Below are 16,260 nucleotides of genomic sequence, written 5' to 3'. Positions count from 1 at the left end.
TTCTACCCACTAGTTTCTAGTAGTACCTCTTACCTTAGCTGTGACCGTTCAGATTGTCTTCAGACATTGCCAGTTTTCCCTTGGAGAGCAAAAGGACTGCTGTTTGAGAACCAATGCATTAGGGCAATTACTAAGACTAGTCTAGAAATTCAATTAGACTTTTAGTTGATGGTATTTCCAGTAAGATAAAATGACAGACAAAACATAGTGGGAAAGACGCAGGTTTCAAAGTCAAGCAAATAAGGATTCTAAACTAAGTTTATTCTAAGCTAAGTTTTACTCAATGAGAGGCACTGGAGATTAAAGAATTGAGTAGGAGAAAAAAGGGACCATGACAAATGTTCAGTATTAAAAAGTGGGTACTCTTTTAAAAAAGAGTTCCATTCTTGTGTTTCCAAAAGAATGTTTGTGTATGTATGTGTGTGTATATAGCTTACCTGAGCTTCTAGAATATAAACTCATTCATAAAGTGAGTTGCTTAAGTCTCCTAGCTTGTTTGGATTATGAATCAATTACTTACCATGTACCATGCACTGTGATAGGCACTAGGGATTCAATGGTTGGAAAACAGATCTGGTCCTTACCTTGCTATTAACCCTAATAACCTTCCTATGGGCTAGATATTGTTTAGCAAAATCTGGGAAGTTCATAGACTGGGTGTAGCACATATGGGTGTTGGGAAAGGCAATCTGCATGGGCTCTAAGTGTTCCTGCACATCCTTTTTAATTTCACCAAGAATGCAAGACCTTGATCCATCTTCACTAGGGCCATGTCTCAGGATTATGTCTTCAGCAAGCAGCCTTCACAGATGAGACAATGTGTCCCTCTAGGACAAGGAGTGGCCTTGCTTATTGTTTGCTATAAAACAAGTTCCTAGTCTCCTGTAAAGCTATTCACTGTGTGCCTGGCATTCCCCTGTGTGTCTACATGCTGCCTCCTTGGATTTGGGACAAGGGGACCTGACACAGCATGGTGCTCATGCTGCTTGCTGCGCTATGATTAGTACAGTCCTTTGTTTCTGACCCAGGAGTCTTGTTTCCTTCCAATAGTCATTTAAACATTAGTAATAGGTCAACGTTAAGCATTAGTAAGGCTTACTTACTGCCTTATAAGGAGAGTAAAATCAGATCCCAGACCTTGATAATGGGGTCCAGTATACAGGGGCTTTAAAACATCAGCAAGAAAAAGAAGTTTCTGGAGTGAATATGAAGAGAGATCTCCATGCTTCCTTTGGTGCAACAAGACTAAGGAGTAACCAGTCCCAAATGAAGCAGTAGAGCATGGCTCCGGGTGTGAGCTCTTCAAGAAAAAACATGAAAAGAGGTTCCTCGATGTACTTACACATAAAGATTTACATTTCTGATGGACTGTTTGAGGGTGAAATATTCCTAGACTTCAAGAGGGTAAGAATTCTCAGTTCACTGAAACAATTCAACCTTAGAACAAAGACCACATTAAAGATGTTACCATGCCATCTAAGTCTCTGGGTGCAGATGGCTTCCAGTTAGTTCCTGTGAGTTGAGAGAGAGAGAAACAGGGGATATAATGAAGTCAGGATTAAGGACCATATCTAAAAATCAATTCTGAAAGTACAGGAAAATGACTGGCAGCAAATAGATTCAAAATCGAATACATTTTTAAGGGAGTTGTATTGTCAAAGACATCTAGATAGGATATCTAGATAAACCTAGCCTCAAAAGGCCTATGACTATTTAGTGAGTCTTGAAGCAACCCCCAAGCAGAAATTGTGTGTAAAACCTATGCAGTCCCCAAGGAAGACATCCATTCACACTTACTTCACGTGTGTCAATGGAAAATAATAGAATAAGGAAGAATTTCCCAGAGGACAGAATAAAGAGGCATGGAAAACAATGGACAAAGGAGTTCTTTCTGAAGAACAGAATCGGGGTCTAAGCGAAGAATATGCTAATACCCAGGAGCTGAAATCCCACCCACCGGATTCCATAATTGCTATATGGCAATGACTGCTCTGTGCATTCTACTCTTAGCTTTCCTCCTCTTTCATTGTCTATTGAGTGTGTGTATTGGGGGAGTGAGGGCAAAAAAACTACTTACATTTTTAGGTCATATGTTCTTAGACCTTGAGGAGTCATAACTGAACCCGACAGCAGACTGTGTATTATCTGAGGATCTTGTTCTTTGATAAGGAAATAGGGACTACTAGGGCTGCGTGGTTGTACCCTAGTAGAAGGACTGATGATGTTTTATCTGTGGGAAGAAGAGTGAAATACATATTGGGATGACAGAGACAGCAGTATGTTCACTGAAACCCAACTCACTTTTAAAGTGTATGCTTTGAATTCCGACAAATAGGCTATGGATGAAATTACGCATACTACCAACTTGTCTTATAGAAGTGTTTCTCTTAGTTGTCTAGGCTTATCTCAACCTAGCATGCCTGCAGATATAAAGAATCAGACAGGAAACTCTAAGACCCAGGAGATAGAGGAGCACCAAGGTGGAAGGAGCAGGAGTTCCTGATTCACCCCAGAAAGGGTCTCCCACCAATTAGGAACACCTACACTGAATTTCTTACTGTTAAGAAATAAACTGCTGCTGTGTTAAACCACTGAGATTTGAAGTTTTCCTTGTTATGTGTGCTAAGTCGCTTCAGTTGTGTCTGACTCTTTGCCACACTATAGACTATAGCCCACAAGGCTCCTTGGTCCATGGGATACTCCAGGCAAGAATACTGGAGTAGGTTACCATTTTCTACTCCAGGGGATCTTCCTGACCCAGGGATGGAACCTGGGTCTCCTGCAGCTCCTGCACTGCAGACAGATTCTTTACTGCTGAGCTGCTAGTGAACTTAGAGGGGGAAAGTGCAGCAATTATTACTAATACCAGAGAAAACAAAAAAGTTGTACATAAAAGAAATTATAATCTTAGTATAATATAATTTAGCATGAATAATACTTGCATACTTGTAATAATGTAAATACTAATTATGGATTTAATCAAAATTTATGCTATAATTTCTTGAGAATAAGTGATAAAAGAGAAGGAAATAGGAGATAGAGAGAAGGAGTGAGAGTGTGGCAAGAGAAGAGTGAAGTGAAAATGAAAGGGTTAGTCACTCGCTCAGTCATGTCTGATTCTTTGGGACCCCATGGACTGTAGCCCGCCAGGCTCCTCTGTCCACGGAATTCTCCAGGCAAGAATACTGGAGTATGTTGCCGTTCTCTTCTCCAGAGGATCTGAGTACAAAAGAGTTAAATACTCATCTTCCGAGGTTGGAAATCTAAAATGGAAAGATCCAGAAATAGCATGCTATTTAGAAAGATGGAGACAAATATCAAAGCAAATATCTTTAAGAGTGGGGAGAGGAGAGCAGGGGAGAATCAGAGGCTGCATTTTGCGCTAGAAGCTTTGTAGGGCTGTTTGTTAAAATTATGTATGATACAACTTTGATAAACATCAAAAGGATATAAAAGAAAAAGAGTAGAACCTGAAAAAAAAAGTCACTGTAAAGTAAAAGCCATTGAGGTTGGAGAAATGCTGTAGACTGTGGTATTCTAGAAACCAAAAAGAGAGCATGTTTTGAGAAGAGGATGTTAACAGAGCACGAAATGTTATTGAGATGTAAGAAGACTGAAAATTGCCCATTGGATTTAGCCTTAGAGATGACCTCAGTGAGAGAAGTTTTAGTGTGGTAGGGTGGGGGCACGGTGTCTGCTGCTTCTCCTGCATTGGCAGGCAGATTCCTCACCACTGCACCACCTGGGAAGCCCCAAAATGGGGGGCAAGAGGGAGGTAAAAAAAATGGGTGAGTGCCTTTGAAACTGCTTTAGAAAAAGCTAAGCTCTATGTATATAACATGATTTAAAGTATTCATTTTCTTAGATCCATGATCCATTTCTGCATTTAAACCTCACATAGATGTGTAAAAAGAGAAGATAAATGAGTTTACTTAACATTTACACAAAATCTTCTGCCATACTTCTGAAACACAGAATTAACGAGTTTTCTACAGTCTTTAGGCAAAACCACAATTTGAGGCCCAAACTGCCTAGAAAACTAGGTTTGAATGTCACATGGCTTCTGGTATGAATGTTTACTAGGTCTTTCCTTCACGCAATTATTTCTTTTATTTTCTATTTAAAGGAAGGCAAGATAGAGTTACATGGAATGCACTCAATAAAATATGACTAGATACCAAACACATCATCCATCTTCTCAGTTATTTGTCCTTATGAGTATTAGCTCTGATTGCTTTTATTAGTAAAAAAGATTTTCAAATCCCTTTCTAAATTTTACACATCCATCTGGGAAAGAGAAACTTGGAAATGGCTGCTTGACATGGAAACAAAGAAAATTTAAAAATTCAAAGAAGAAGATTTGCATATTTTCATAAAGAATAAAAAGTAGACCATAAGTCCTCTTAGTATTGTTATAAAATATGATGCATTTCTCATTGTTTTAAACACATTAAGGGGTACACTTTTTTAACTAAAATAGGGTTACTAACCATTTTCAAGGATAGAAAACTATGAAGGATTTACTTTTTAAAGAAAGTAAAACACAAGTTTCTGTTAAGTGAGACTATAAAGGTAATTGCCCTGATTTAAAAGGTAAAATATTAAGAAGAGAGCTTTTTCAAAATGAACCTGGAGAAGTAAGACAAGCAATTTTGGAGACCTAACTGTGATGAATGTCTGTCTCTCCAGGTGGCCTGTTTCCTTAAGATAAATATTCAAAATATTCTTGCTTTGGGTAACTTGTCTTTACTTAGACACCCTGGGAATCACTTTCCCATATTTACCTTCAGGAAAAGTCCTACATTAGCTATGCTCCTGGGATAACTGTCCCATAAATTCTAGTGCAATGTGAATGAGCACTCATGATGTTTCAGGAACAAAATAAGGTTCCTTACATTCATATTTTCATTAAATTACCCCAACTAATGAGATAGGTACCACCATGCTCATTTTTGTTTTTCCAGTGGTCATGTATGGACATGAGAGTTGGACTGTGAAGAAAGCTGAGCGCCAAAGAATTGATGCTTTTGAACTGTGGTGTTGGAGAAGACTCTTGAGAGTCCCTTGGACTGCAAGGAGATCCAACCAGTCCATTCTAAAGGAGATCAGTCCTGGGTGCTGGGTGTTCATTGGAAGGACTGATGCTAAAGCTGAAACTCCAATATTTTGGCCACCTCATGTGAAGAGTTGACTCATTGGAAAAGACTCTGAGGCTGGGAGGGATTGGGGGCAGGAGGAGAAGGGGATGACAGAGGATGAGATGGTTGGATGGTGTCACCAACTCAATGGACATGAGTTTGGGTGAACTCCGGGAGTTGGTGATGGACAGGGAGGCCTGGCGTGCTGTGATTCATGGGGTTGCAAACAGTCGGACATGGCTGAGCGACTGAACTAACTAACTAACAAGGTAAGAGAGTTTACAAGACTCTGTGCAAGTCAAAGTGTTTGTAAATGTTAGAGCCAGGATTCAAATCAGGCCTGGGGTTCTGAAGCCTTGTGGGCCAGAGCATCCTCAGTGCATCCAGGCGTTGAGCCTTCCCTTCACTCCTATATGGTCCATGTGTCTACAATCTCCATCTTGGAACATGGAAACCACCAACAACCATGCTTCATGTCTTTTTCTCATCTCTACTCCAACACTTGTCTCTACATCCCAAAACTCCCTTGTGAACAGTTTAACATGAGTATATATTCTCCCTTCATCCACTGCCTAAAAAGACAATGGAGGGGCCATGTTCTTCTGGAAATATGATCTTGCCCATTCAGGTGTATGGTGTCCAGCTCTTGCTTGTCATTGTCAGTTGGATTACATTCCTCTCAAAATTCATATGTTGAAGTTCTACCTTCCAGTACCTTTGATTGTGTTCTTATTTGGAGATAGTCTTTACAGAGGTTGCAACAAGATTAGTCTTTACAGAAGTGAAAACAATATTAGAGTGGGCCCCAATCAAATAGGACTCATGTCCTTATTCATTTCAGTTGAGTTGCTCAGTCGTGTCTCAGTCTTTGCAGCCCCATGGACTGCAGCACGTCAGGCTTCTCTGTCCATCACCAACTCCCAGACTTACTCAAACTCATGTCCATTGAGTTGGTGTGATGCCATCCAACCATCTCATCCTCTGTCATCCCCTTCTCCCACCTTCAATCTTTCCCAGCCTCAGGGTCTTTTCAAATGAGTCAGTTCTTCGCATCAGGTAGCCAAAGGATTGGAGTTTCAGCTTCAGCATCAGTTCTTCCAATGAATATTCAGGACTGATTTCCTTTAGGATGGACTGGTTGGATCTCCTTGCACTCCAGGGGACTCCCAAGAGTCTTCTCCAACACCACAGTTCAAAAGTATCAATTCTTCAGCCCTCAGCTTTCTTTATGGTCCAGCTCTCACATCCATATGTGACTACTGGAAAAACCATAGCTTTGACTAGATGGACCTTTGTTAGCAAAGTAATGTCTCTGCTTTTGAATATGGTGTTTAGGGTGGTCATAACTTTCCTTCCAAGGAGTAAGTGTCTTTTAATTTCATGGCTGCAGTCACCATCTGCAGTGATTTTGGAGCCCCCAAAAATAGTCTGTCACTGTTTCCATTGTTTCCCCATCTATTTGCCATGAAATGATGGGACTGGATGCCATGATCTTAGTTTTCTGAATGTTGAGCTTTAAGCCAACTTTTTCACTCTCCTCTTTCACTTTCATCAAGAGTCTCTTTAGTTCTTTTTCGCTTTCTGCCATAAGGGTGGTGTCATCTGCATATCTGAGGTTATTGATATTTCTCCCACCAATCTTGATTCCAGCTTGTCCTTATAGAAAGGAATATTTGGACACAGGTATGGACACAAGCAAGACTGTGTCAAAATGAGGGCAGAGATCAAGGCAATGTGTCTCCCAGGCAAGGATGGTCAGAGATTGCCAGCAAACCACCAAATGGTAGGAGAGGATTATGAACAGATTTTTTTTTCAGAGCCTTCAGAAGGAACTAACCCTTGACACCTTGATCTCAGACTCAGTTCAGTTCAGTTCAGTCATTCAGTCATGTCCGACTCTTTGCAACCCCATGAATCACAGCACGCCAGGCCTCCCTGTCCATCACCAACTCCTGGAGTTCACTCAGACTCACATCCATCGAGTCAGTGATGCCATCCAGCCATCTCATCCTCTGTCGTCCCCTTCTCCTCCTGCCCTCAATCCCTCCCAACATCAGAGTCTTTTCCAATGAGTCAACTCTTCGCATGAGGTGGCCAAAGTACTGGAGTTTCAGCTTTAGCATCATTCCTTCCAAAGAAATCCCAGGGCTGATCTCCTTCAGAATGGACTGGTTGGATCTCCTTGCAGTCCAAGGGACTCTCAAGAGTCTTCTCCAACACCACACTTCAAAAGCATCAATCTCAGACTAAGCCACCCAATTTACAGTATTTTGTTACTGTGTGTGTGTGCATGCTAAATCACTTCAATCATGTCCAACTCTTTGTGACCCTATGAGTTGTAGCCCTCTAGGCCCCTCTGTCTATGGGATTCTCCAGGTGAGAATATTGGAATGTGTTGCCATGCCCTCTTCCAGGGGATCCTGGCAACCCAGGGATCGAAACTGCATCTCTTATATCTCCTGCATTGGCAGGTGAGTTCTTTACCACTGGTGCCACCTGGGGCCCTAGCAAATAAATATACCTGTCCAAATCACAGCCACCGTCGTTAAGTCCCTATCGTTAAGAGAGGAGACACTGGCTCTTCATCCAAGGGCTCTCTGCTGGTCACACTCCCTGCCTTTCCCTCATCTCCTCCTCTGTACTTCTCCTTTAGACACAAGGCATTCAAGACCCGCTATGTCTTCCACCTTGCCTGGTGCCCTGGAGAAAATCTGTCTATGCAGTTCTGGCCTTTTCCCAGAGACTGTGTGTGTGTATGTGTGTGTGTGTGTGTGTGTGTTGGGGGTGGAGGGTGGAAGTGCTAAGCAGGAAGTAGCTGAGTGCTCCCTGGAGAGCATTCCTCACTGTGCGTGGGTGCTAAGTCACTTCAGTTGTGTCTCGCTGTGCCCCCATGGACTATAGCCCGCCAGACTCCTCTGTCCATGGGATTCTCCAGGCAAGAATACTGGAGAGGGTTGCCATGCCCTCCTCCAGGGAAATCTTCCTGACCCAGGGTTAGAAGTTGCTTCTTTTATGTCTCCTGCATTGGCAGCGGGGTTCTTCACCACTAGCACTACTTGGGAACCTGGCATTCCCCATCACATTCTGTAATTTCAGTGGGACTGGAGTTTGGTCTTGAACCCCAGTCAGCTTCACTGAGGCTCTGACTATCAATGCAGTATTAACAGATCTAGCAGGGATATCAGGGGTCTTCCAGCCCAGGAGCCTCATATGATAGATGAGAAAACTGAGAAAAGCAGGGCTGGGAGGAGGGATCAGACTTCCTAAGCCATAACCCTGCTCTGTTTTGGAGATTATGACTGTCTTTTGACTAGAAGCTGGGCCTAGTGCTTGCGGGGCTTGGTTCCATAATTCTTGGTCTATTCCTTTGTCAGGTTTAACAGCAGTTTGGAATATCTATCATCACCATCTCCAGGTTTCTGAAATCTTGTTGCTCTTGCAAGCTGTGGCCCATTTCATAGCTTCTGAAGGGGGAGTCATACTGAAAACCACTACCTGCGAGTCAGGGGTCGGATCATGTCCATGCCCCTGCTCTCCTGATCCATTCAGTTCATTATGTCATAAGTATTCAGAGGCTCCCCTTCATTTCAGTCCATCAAGAGTTTATGTTCTCCGAGAGAGTATGAGATGAACTACTTCCCTATTACACTTAATGTGAAAAAATGCCAGTGGAAATAAAAGAGCTCATACATCTAAATGATTTAAATTAAGTAAAATAAAATTTTCTACTCTTTTGAATTAGGCCATTAAAACCATAGCTTAGTCTAAGTACAGTATTAATGAGCAATATCACAAGAAGAGTATTAATTTTGCATTTCCTGACATAAAAATTTAAAACATGCAATTTTAGCTTTGCTTGAGGTAATATCTTATATCCTCTTGACTGTTATTTGGGGATACCAGAAATTAGGGTTAAAAAATGGGATAGTTCAAAATCAGATGTACTGAGTCCTTATTTTGAGATAGGCTACCCTCTCATGTATTGGTATATTGGAGGCTTAAAATGGATCTAGATCAAATAGCATTTCACATCAAAGCATCAGTGGAGGAGGTGTAAATGAAACATCTTTTAGAGCTGTTGGTTTAATAAATTCAACAATTTTAAGTTTAATGAAGAATGGCTTAATAAAGATAGCCAAGGGTACCAAGATTGTGTGGCATCCTCAAGCAACTAGGACCTCTAGCAGTTAGGTGGTGGTGGTTTAGTCTTTAAGAGTTAGCCTACTCTTTTGCGACCCTATGGACTATAGCTGGCCTGGCTGCTCTGTCCATGGAATTTCCCAGGTAAGAATACTGGAGTGGGTTTCTATTTCCTCTTTGGGGGATCTTCCTGACCCAGGGATCAAACCCATGTCTCCTGCATAGTAGGCAGATTCTTTACCACTGAGCTACCAGGGAAGCTGGATAGCCTATTGACATCCTAGCATTCAGTTCAGTTCAGTCCCTCAGTTGTGTCCGACTCTTTGTGACCCCATGAATCACAGCACGCCAGGCCTCCCTGTCCATTACCAACTCCCAGAGTTCACTCAGACTCACATCCATCGAGTCAGTGATACCATCCAGCCATCTCATCCTCTGTCCTCCCCTTCTCCTCCTGCCCCCAATCCCTCCTAGCATCAGGGTCTTTTCCAATGAGTCAACTCTTCGCTTGAGGTGGCCAAAGTATTGGAGTTCCAGCCTCAGCATCAGTCCTTCCAGTGAACACCCAGGACTGATCTCCTTTAGAATGGACTGGTTGGATCTCCTTGCAGTCCATGGGACTCTCAAGAGTCTTCTCCAACACCACAGTTCAAAAGCATCAATTCTTCAGCACTCATTAACGGGGTCCTAAAGTTTGTACAGTGGGGCATGCCTGCACTAGGCAGCTCTCCTGATCCAATAAGTTATTTGTAAGACTCTGAATCTAGGCTCTACAGAGCTCTGGAAAGTCCTTGACCCTGTGGGAAGACTGTCTGTACCAGTACAGCTGCTTTCAGAAGGCTCATGGTTTTCCTTTGGCTTTAGACACCACTAATCACATCAAATCAGAGGTGTATGATTACACACCAGAAGCCTTTCCAGCCACCAGAGGACCCCAGTCTGGCAATTGCCATCTTGGAACAATAGCCATGTCCTTTAATCAGGCAATCCAATTAGCCACACACAAATGAGGAAGTCGATGTACCTAAAGCAATTTGTCTGCAAAAAATTTAAAACCTCCCATATGAATTTGCAATCAAGGAAAACCTTCTTCCTTCTCATTTATTTTTTAAACTGAAAGTTGGACACAGGACAGAATAAGGCAAACCTTTACAACTTTGAGAATTGCCTCAGAGATTCTAAAGTATCAGCTAACGTTTTGTTTGAACAAGTTGTGAGTATGAGGGTAAGATTGGTAGTTTAATTGCATCATGTTCCCTAACAAGAGATGGCAAATATTGTATTTGATAAAAAGTAGAGGATGTCTTATTTCCATTGTTATCTAGTCTTGCAATGAAAGAGTGCTTGTCATAGCCTGCAGCACTGTCAGTCACAAAGGAGCAAAGATAATCCTCATTTTCCTGATCTCTGCAGTACCCAGCTTCTCTGAGAGCAAAACAGTAACCAAGAGCCTGCAAAGCAGAGCACTGACACTTGCTTATTTTTCCGTTTAACCCATGCATCGTTCTTTACCACGCACAAATCACCTTGAATTCTCCCATATCCTGCTCTTTATCAGAAAGGAAATTCTACTGCCTTACAGAGTTTCCCTACTAGGTTTACATAGTTTTAGAGAGGGAAGAGTTCTGAGAGTCAAGTCCAGACTATTTTATAAATGAATATTCTGTAGCCCAGGAGGTAAAATGATTTAAGATTACATGGCTAGTTATTAGAAGACTAGGGATTAAGTTTCAGAATGCCTGTCTCCATAGCCTGTGCTTTAATTGTGAACCAGAAAATCAGAGATAGCAAAGGAACATTTCATGCAAAAGATGGCCTCGATAAAGGACAGAAATGGTATGGACCTAACAGAAGCAGAAGATATTAAGAAGAGATGGCAAGAATACACAGAAGAACTGTACAAAAAAGAGCTTCACAACCCAGTTAATCACGATGGTGTGATCACTGACCTAGAGCCAGACATCCTGGAATGTGAAGTCAAGAGGGCCTTAGAAAGCATCACTATGAACAAAGCTAGTGGAGGTGATAGAATTCCAGTTGAGCTATTCCAAATCCTGAAAGATGATGTTGTGAAAGTGCTGCACTCAATATGCCAGCAAATTTGGAAAACTCAGCAGTGGCCACAGAACTGGAAAAGGTCAGTTTTCATTCCAATCCCAAAGAAAGGCAATGCCAAGAATGCTCAAACTACTGCACATTGCACTCATCTCACACGCTAGTGAAGTAATGCTCAAAATTCTCCAAGCCAGGCTTCAGCAATATGTGAACCATGAACTTCCTGATGTTCAAGCTGGTTTTAGAAAAGGCAGAAGAACCAGAGATCAAATTGCCAACATCCGCTGGATCATTTCTGCTTTACTGACTATGCCAAAGCCTTTGACTGTGTGGATCACAATAAACTGTGGAAAATTCTGAAAGAGATGGGGATACCAGACCACCTGATCTGCCTCTTGAGAAATTTGTATGCAGGTCAGGAAGCAACAGTTAGAACTGGACATAGAACAACAGACTGGTTCCAAATACTAAAAAGAGTATGACAAGGCTGTATATTGTCACCCTGTTTATTTAACTTCTATGCAGAGTACATCATGAGAAATGCTGGACTGGAAGAAACACAAGCTGGAATCAAGATTGCTGGGAGAAATATCAATCACCTCAGATATGCAGATGACACCACACTTATGGCAGAAAGTGAAGAGGAACTCAAAAGCCTCTTGATGAAGGTGAAAGTGGAGAGTGAAAAAGTTGGCTTAAAGCTCAATATTCAGAAAATGAAGATCATGGCATCTGGTCCCATCACTTCATGGGAAATAGATGGGGAAACAGTGGAAACAGTGGCTGACTTTATTTTTCTGGGCTCCAAAATCACTGTAGATGGTGACTGCAGCCATGAAATTAAAAGACGCTTACTCCTTGGAAGGAAAGTTATGACCAACCTAGATAGCATATTCAAAAGCAGAGACATTACTTTGCCAACAAAGGTCTGTCTAGTCAAGGCTATGGTTTTTCCTGTGATCATGTATGGATGTGAGAGTTGGACTGTGAAGAAGGCTGAGTGCCAAAGAATTGATGCTTTTGAACTGTGGTGTTGAAGAAGACTCTTGAGAGTCCCTTGGACTGCAAGGAGATCCAACCTGTCCATTCTGAAGGAGATCAGCCCTGGGATTTCTTTGGAAGGAATGATGCTAAAGCTGAAACTCCAGTAGTTGGCCACCTCATGCAAAGAGTTGACTCATTGGAAAAGACTCTGATGCTGGGAGGGATTGGGGGCAGGGGGAGAAGGGGAAGACAGAGGATGAGATGGCTGGATGGCATCACTGACTCGATGGACGTGAGTCAGAGTGAACTCTGGGAGTTGGTGATGGACAGGGAGGCCTGGCATGCTGTGATTCATGGGGTCACAAAGAGTTGGACATGACTGAGCAACTGATCTGATCTGATCTGATCTGGATAAGAAAATTCCAGGACCTGTTTTAATAGACATCTCTATGAAGTATAAAGAATGGTTTTGAAAGGTCCTAGGCAGGATGGCATCAAAACCTTAGGGAGATCTTTGGAAAGCAGAGAAAAAATGTGATTTCCTCACTTAGGTAATCAAGGTGTAGCTTTCATGTGTGTTCCAACAGGGAAGGGAACCGTGTTCAGAAGTGTCTGGCATGGAGAAGAGGGAAGAAGTGTGCGTAACTCTGGAAACTCTGCAAACCCATGTCAATCTTGGGATAAAAGTGTGAGACTCTTGGAGTAGACGCCATCTCCTGACAGGACTGAGCCACATATAGTGACCAGCAAGCTTTTCTGAGGCAAGCTGTGGTTTGTATGACATATCTACATACCAAACACCCCAAAATAAAAAGATATACACCCTATAATTATGTTGTATCAGATTTTATCAATTAGGCTAAAGCTGAGAACCATGTTTCTCACAGTTCCCATACCTGTATCATTCTAAGCTAGAGTTGATCAAGAGAAACTTGTGTGATATTGGGAAAGCAGAAATGAAACAGAAACTAATACTTTTGGAAGGTCATCATGGTCACATACTGTGACCATCAAGCAAAAGGTGCCCAGTAAGCCCCAACTTCTTTTTCTCAGGTGTACATCCAGTTCATCATCTCAGTTCAGTTCAGTTCAGTCACTCAGTTGTGTCTGACTCTTTGCAACCCCATGAATCACAGCACGCCAGGCCTCCCTGTCCATCACCAACTCCTGGAGTTCACTCAGACTCACATCCATCGAGTCAGTGATGCTATCCAGCCATCTCATCCTCTGTCGTCCCCTTCTCCTCCTGCCCTCAATCCCTCCCAGCATCAGAGTCTTTTCCAATGAGTCAACTCTTCGCATGAGGTGGCCAAAGTACTGGAGTTTCAGCTTTAGCATCATTCCTTCCAAAGAAATCCCAGGGCTGATCTTCTTCAGAATGGACTGGTTGGATCTCCTTGCAGTCCAAGGGACTCTCAAGAGTCTTCTCCAACACCACAGTTCAAAAGCATCAATTCTTTGGCACTCAGCTTTCTTCACAGTCCAATTCTCACATCCATACATGATCACTGGAGAAGCCATAGCCTTGACTAGATGGACCTTTGTTGGCAAAGCAATGTCTCTGCTTTTGAATATGCTGTCTAGGTTGGTCATAACTTTCCTTCCAAGGAGTAAGCATCTTTTAATTTCATGGCTGCAGTCACCATCTGCAGTGATTTTGGAGCCCCAAAAAATAAAGTCTGACACTGACACCTGGCAATATTGACCAATAGTGACCCCAGGACTGCCATTAAGTAGTTAATTATAGACCCACAGAGGTGACCACTACACTGAGGCAGTGATTGTTTTCATGGCTCTATCCATGAGGTCTTCCATCAAGGTCACATTCTGCTGGCCAGATATCCTTTCATCTCCTCCATCTCCTCCTCCTCTACCTTCCCCTCTCTAGTGCAGATGTTGGAGGCTGTGAATATATTGTGGAGATAATTATGCGAACAATCTGTACTTTCCATTCAATTTTGCTGTAAGCCTAAAACTGCTGTAGGAAATAATGTCTGTATATAAAAATAAGAAAAGTTGGTCATTATGTAGATTTTAAAGTTATAAAATAGAGAATAGAAATTAGGCAGAGATAATCATTGTTGATGCATGCTAAGTCGCTTCAGTCGTGTCCAACTCTTTGTGACTGTATGGACTGTGTCCCACCAGGCTCCTCTGTCCATGTGATTCTCCAGGCAAGATTACTGGAGTGGGTTGCCATGCCCTCCTCTAGGGGATTTGCTTGACCCAGGGATTGAGCCCAAATCTCCTATGGCTCCTGTATTGCAGGCTGGTTCTTTACCACTGAGCCACTGGAAAAGGCCAACCACTGTTGCTATCTTGGGATATTTCCATCAAGTCTTTTTTCTATCCCTCCCTACCCCTACTTTTGTTCATGGTGTTTTTGTTTTAGTTTTCACAAACTGGGGTCAGACTGTATATTCTCTTTAACATCCTTCCTTTTTTAATTTAATACTGACTATTTTAATATCCTTTCACATACTTTAAAAGAGTGCTTGCTCATATGACATGGCATAATTCACTTAAGCAATTCCCTGTGGTTGGACATTTAGGCTGTTTCCTTTTCTCCTTTTGCTATTATAAACAACGTTATAATAAACATCCTTTTCCATAAATATGTCTTTTGTCATATCTTTGGATAAGTCCTGGGAAATGGAATTTCTGAGAAAAGATGTGATGTTTTAAAGACTCTTCATATGTTGCCTTCTACAAAGGTTGCATCTAGCTATACTTTAATCAGCAGTGTGTACAAGAGCCAGTTTTTAGCCAATTTATTGAAATTGTTTGAAATGACAAATTGTTAGTTAGTGGACTATATTTACCTTAACTTTATCATGGTGGTATAAAACACTGGAAAAACAAAGCAAAAATAATTTCTCAAACTCTAGAAGAAAGAAGAATCAGACATATACTAATAATGGCCACTATTATTGTAAAATACTTTCATAATGATCTTAAGTAGAGTATGTCATAGTAGGAAGATTGGCTATAACTTCAGAGGTTGGAGTTAAGGAGAGTGAGAAGGGAGGGGAATAACTGATGAGTGTTCAGAAAAATCTGTAGTATCACAAGCATTTCTGAATTCTAATTTCAGATGCAAAGGTGTCACACTAAGGAATCCCTATGTACCTTGAGCCTGGAAAAGTGAAGATGGAACAGGGATGTTATATGATCCTTAGTCATCTAAGGAGCTTTAACATGGTAGAGATATTGGAAGAGATTCTGGCCAGACTACAGATCTAGGATCTGTGGAGAAAACACAAGGAGATGGATCAGTTCAAACCCAGGAGAGCCCTTTCTAACAAGCAGAGCCATTTCTGAATGGAATGAACTTCCTGTGTGACTCAGAGTTCTTCATCAAAGGAGGCTTAGTGCAGAGGACAGGTGACTAAGGGGTCTCTGGTTAGCATGGAGATTGGGCTGGTTTTGTCCATAGGTTGTCTTAGCCAAAGAAGACTGAAATATGGGGAAGAAAAGAATATTTTATTTAGGAAAATGAACTTTGTCTCAAAGCATGAAAAGTTGGATCATCTGTACATATGAGAAAGCCTGAATTAATAATATGAACTGCTAATGGATGTGATGACAACTAGCATTAATATTTTATCCTTATTACTTTTGAGACACTGTTTTAAATTTACTATGAACACTGTCTCATTTTATTCTCAACCCTCGGCCATATGGCAAATAGAAATATTGCCCATTCCCCCTCCATGATGTCCATGTCCCAAATCCTGGAACCTGACAATATGTTCATTTATGTGGCAAAGGGAGCTTATAGCTGTGGTTAAGTTAAAGATCCTACATGGGGAGATTAACCTGGGTTATCTAGGTGAGCCAGCATAATAACCAGGGACCTATAAATGAAAGAGGGAGGCAGGAGGGTCAGAGTCAGATTAAAAGATGCAACAACGAAAGCAGAGGTCGGAGTGACATGTTTGCA

General features: G+C 41.8%; 1 long non-coding RNA gene across 2 annotated transcripts in view; it reads right to left on the bottom strand.

Annotated features, from left to right (window-relative positions):
- Window positions 1-16,260, bottom strand: part of LOC147377992 (uncharacterized) — a 45,833-nt gene that overhangs the window by 15,022 nt on the left and 14,551 nt on the right. For both annotated transcript variants that reach the window (XR_015151220.1, XR_015151218.1), the window contains exons 2-3: window positions 2,078-2,230; window positions 1,343-1,512 (exon numbers count right to left, since the gene is read on the bottom strand). This is a non-coding gene — a long non-coding RNA (uncharacterized LOC147377992). The remainder of the gene's footprint in view (window positions 1-1,342; window positions 1,513-2,077; window positions 2,231-16,260) is intronic.

This window comes from Bos grunniens, chromosome 2 (genome assembly GCF_055505025.1).
Source record: "Bos grunniens cultivar Pamir isolate PY7600 chromosome 2, Bosgru_T2T1.0, whole genome shotgun sequence".
Classification (NCBI taxonomy): domain Eukaryota; kingdom Metazoa; phylum Chordata; class Mammalia; order Artiodactyla; family Bovidae; genus Bos; species Bos grunniens.
Note: the sequence above shows the minus strand (reverse complement) of the source record. Positions and strands in the feature narration are given on the sequence as shown.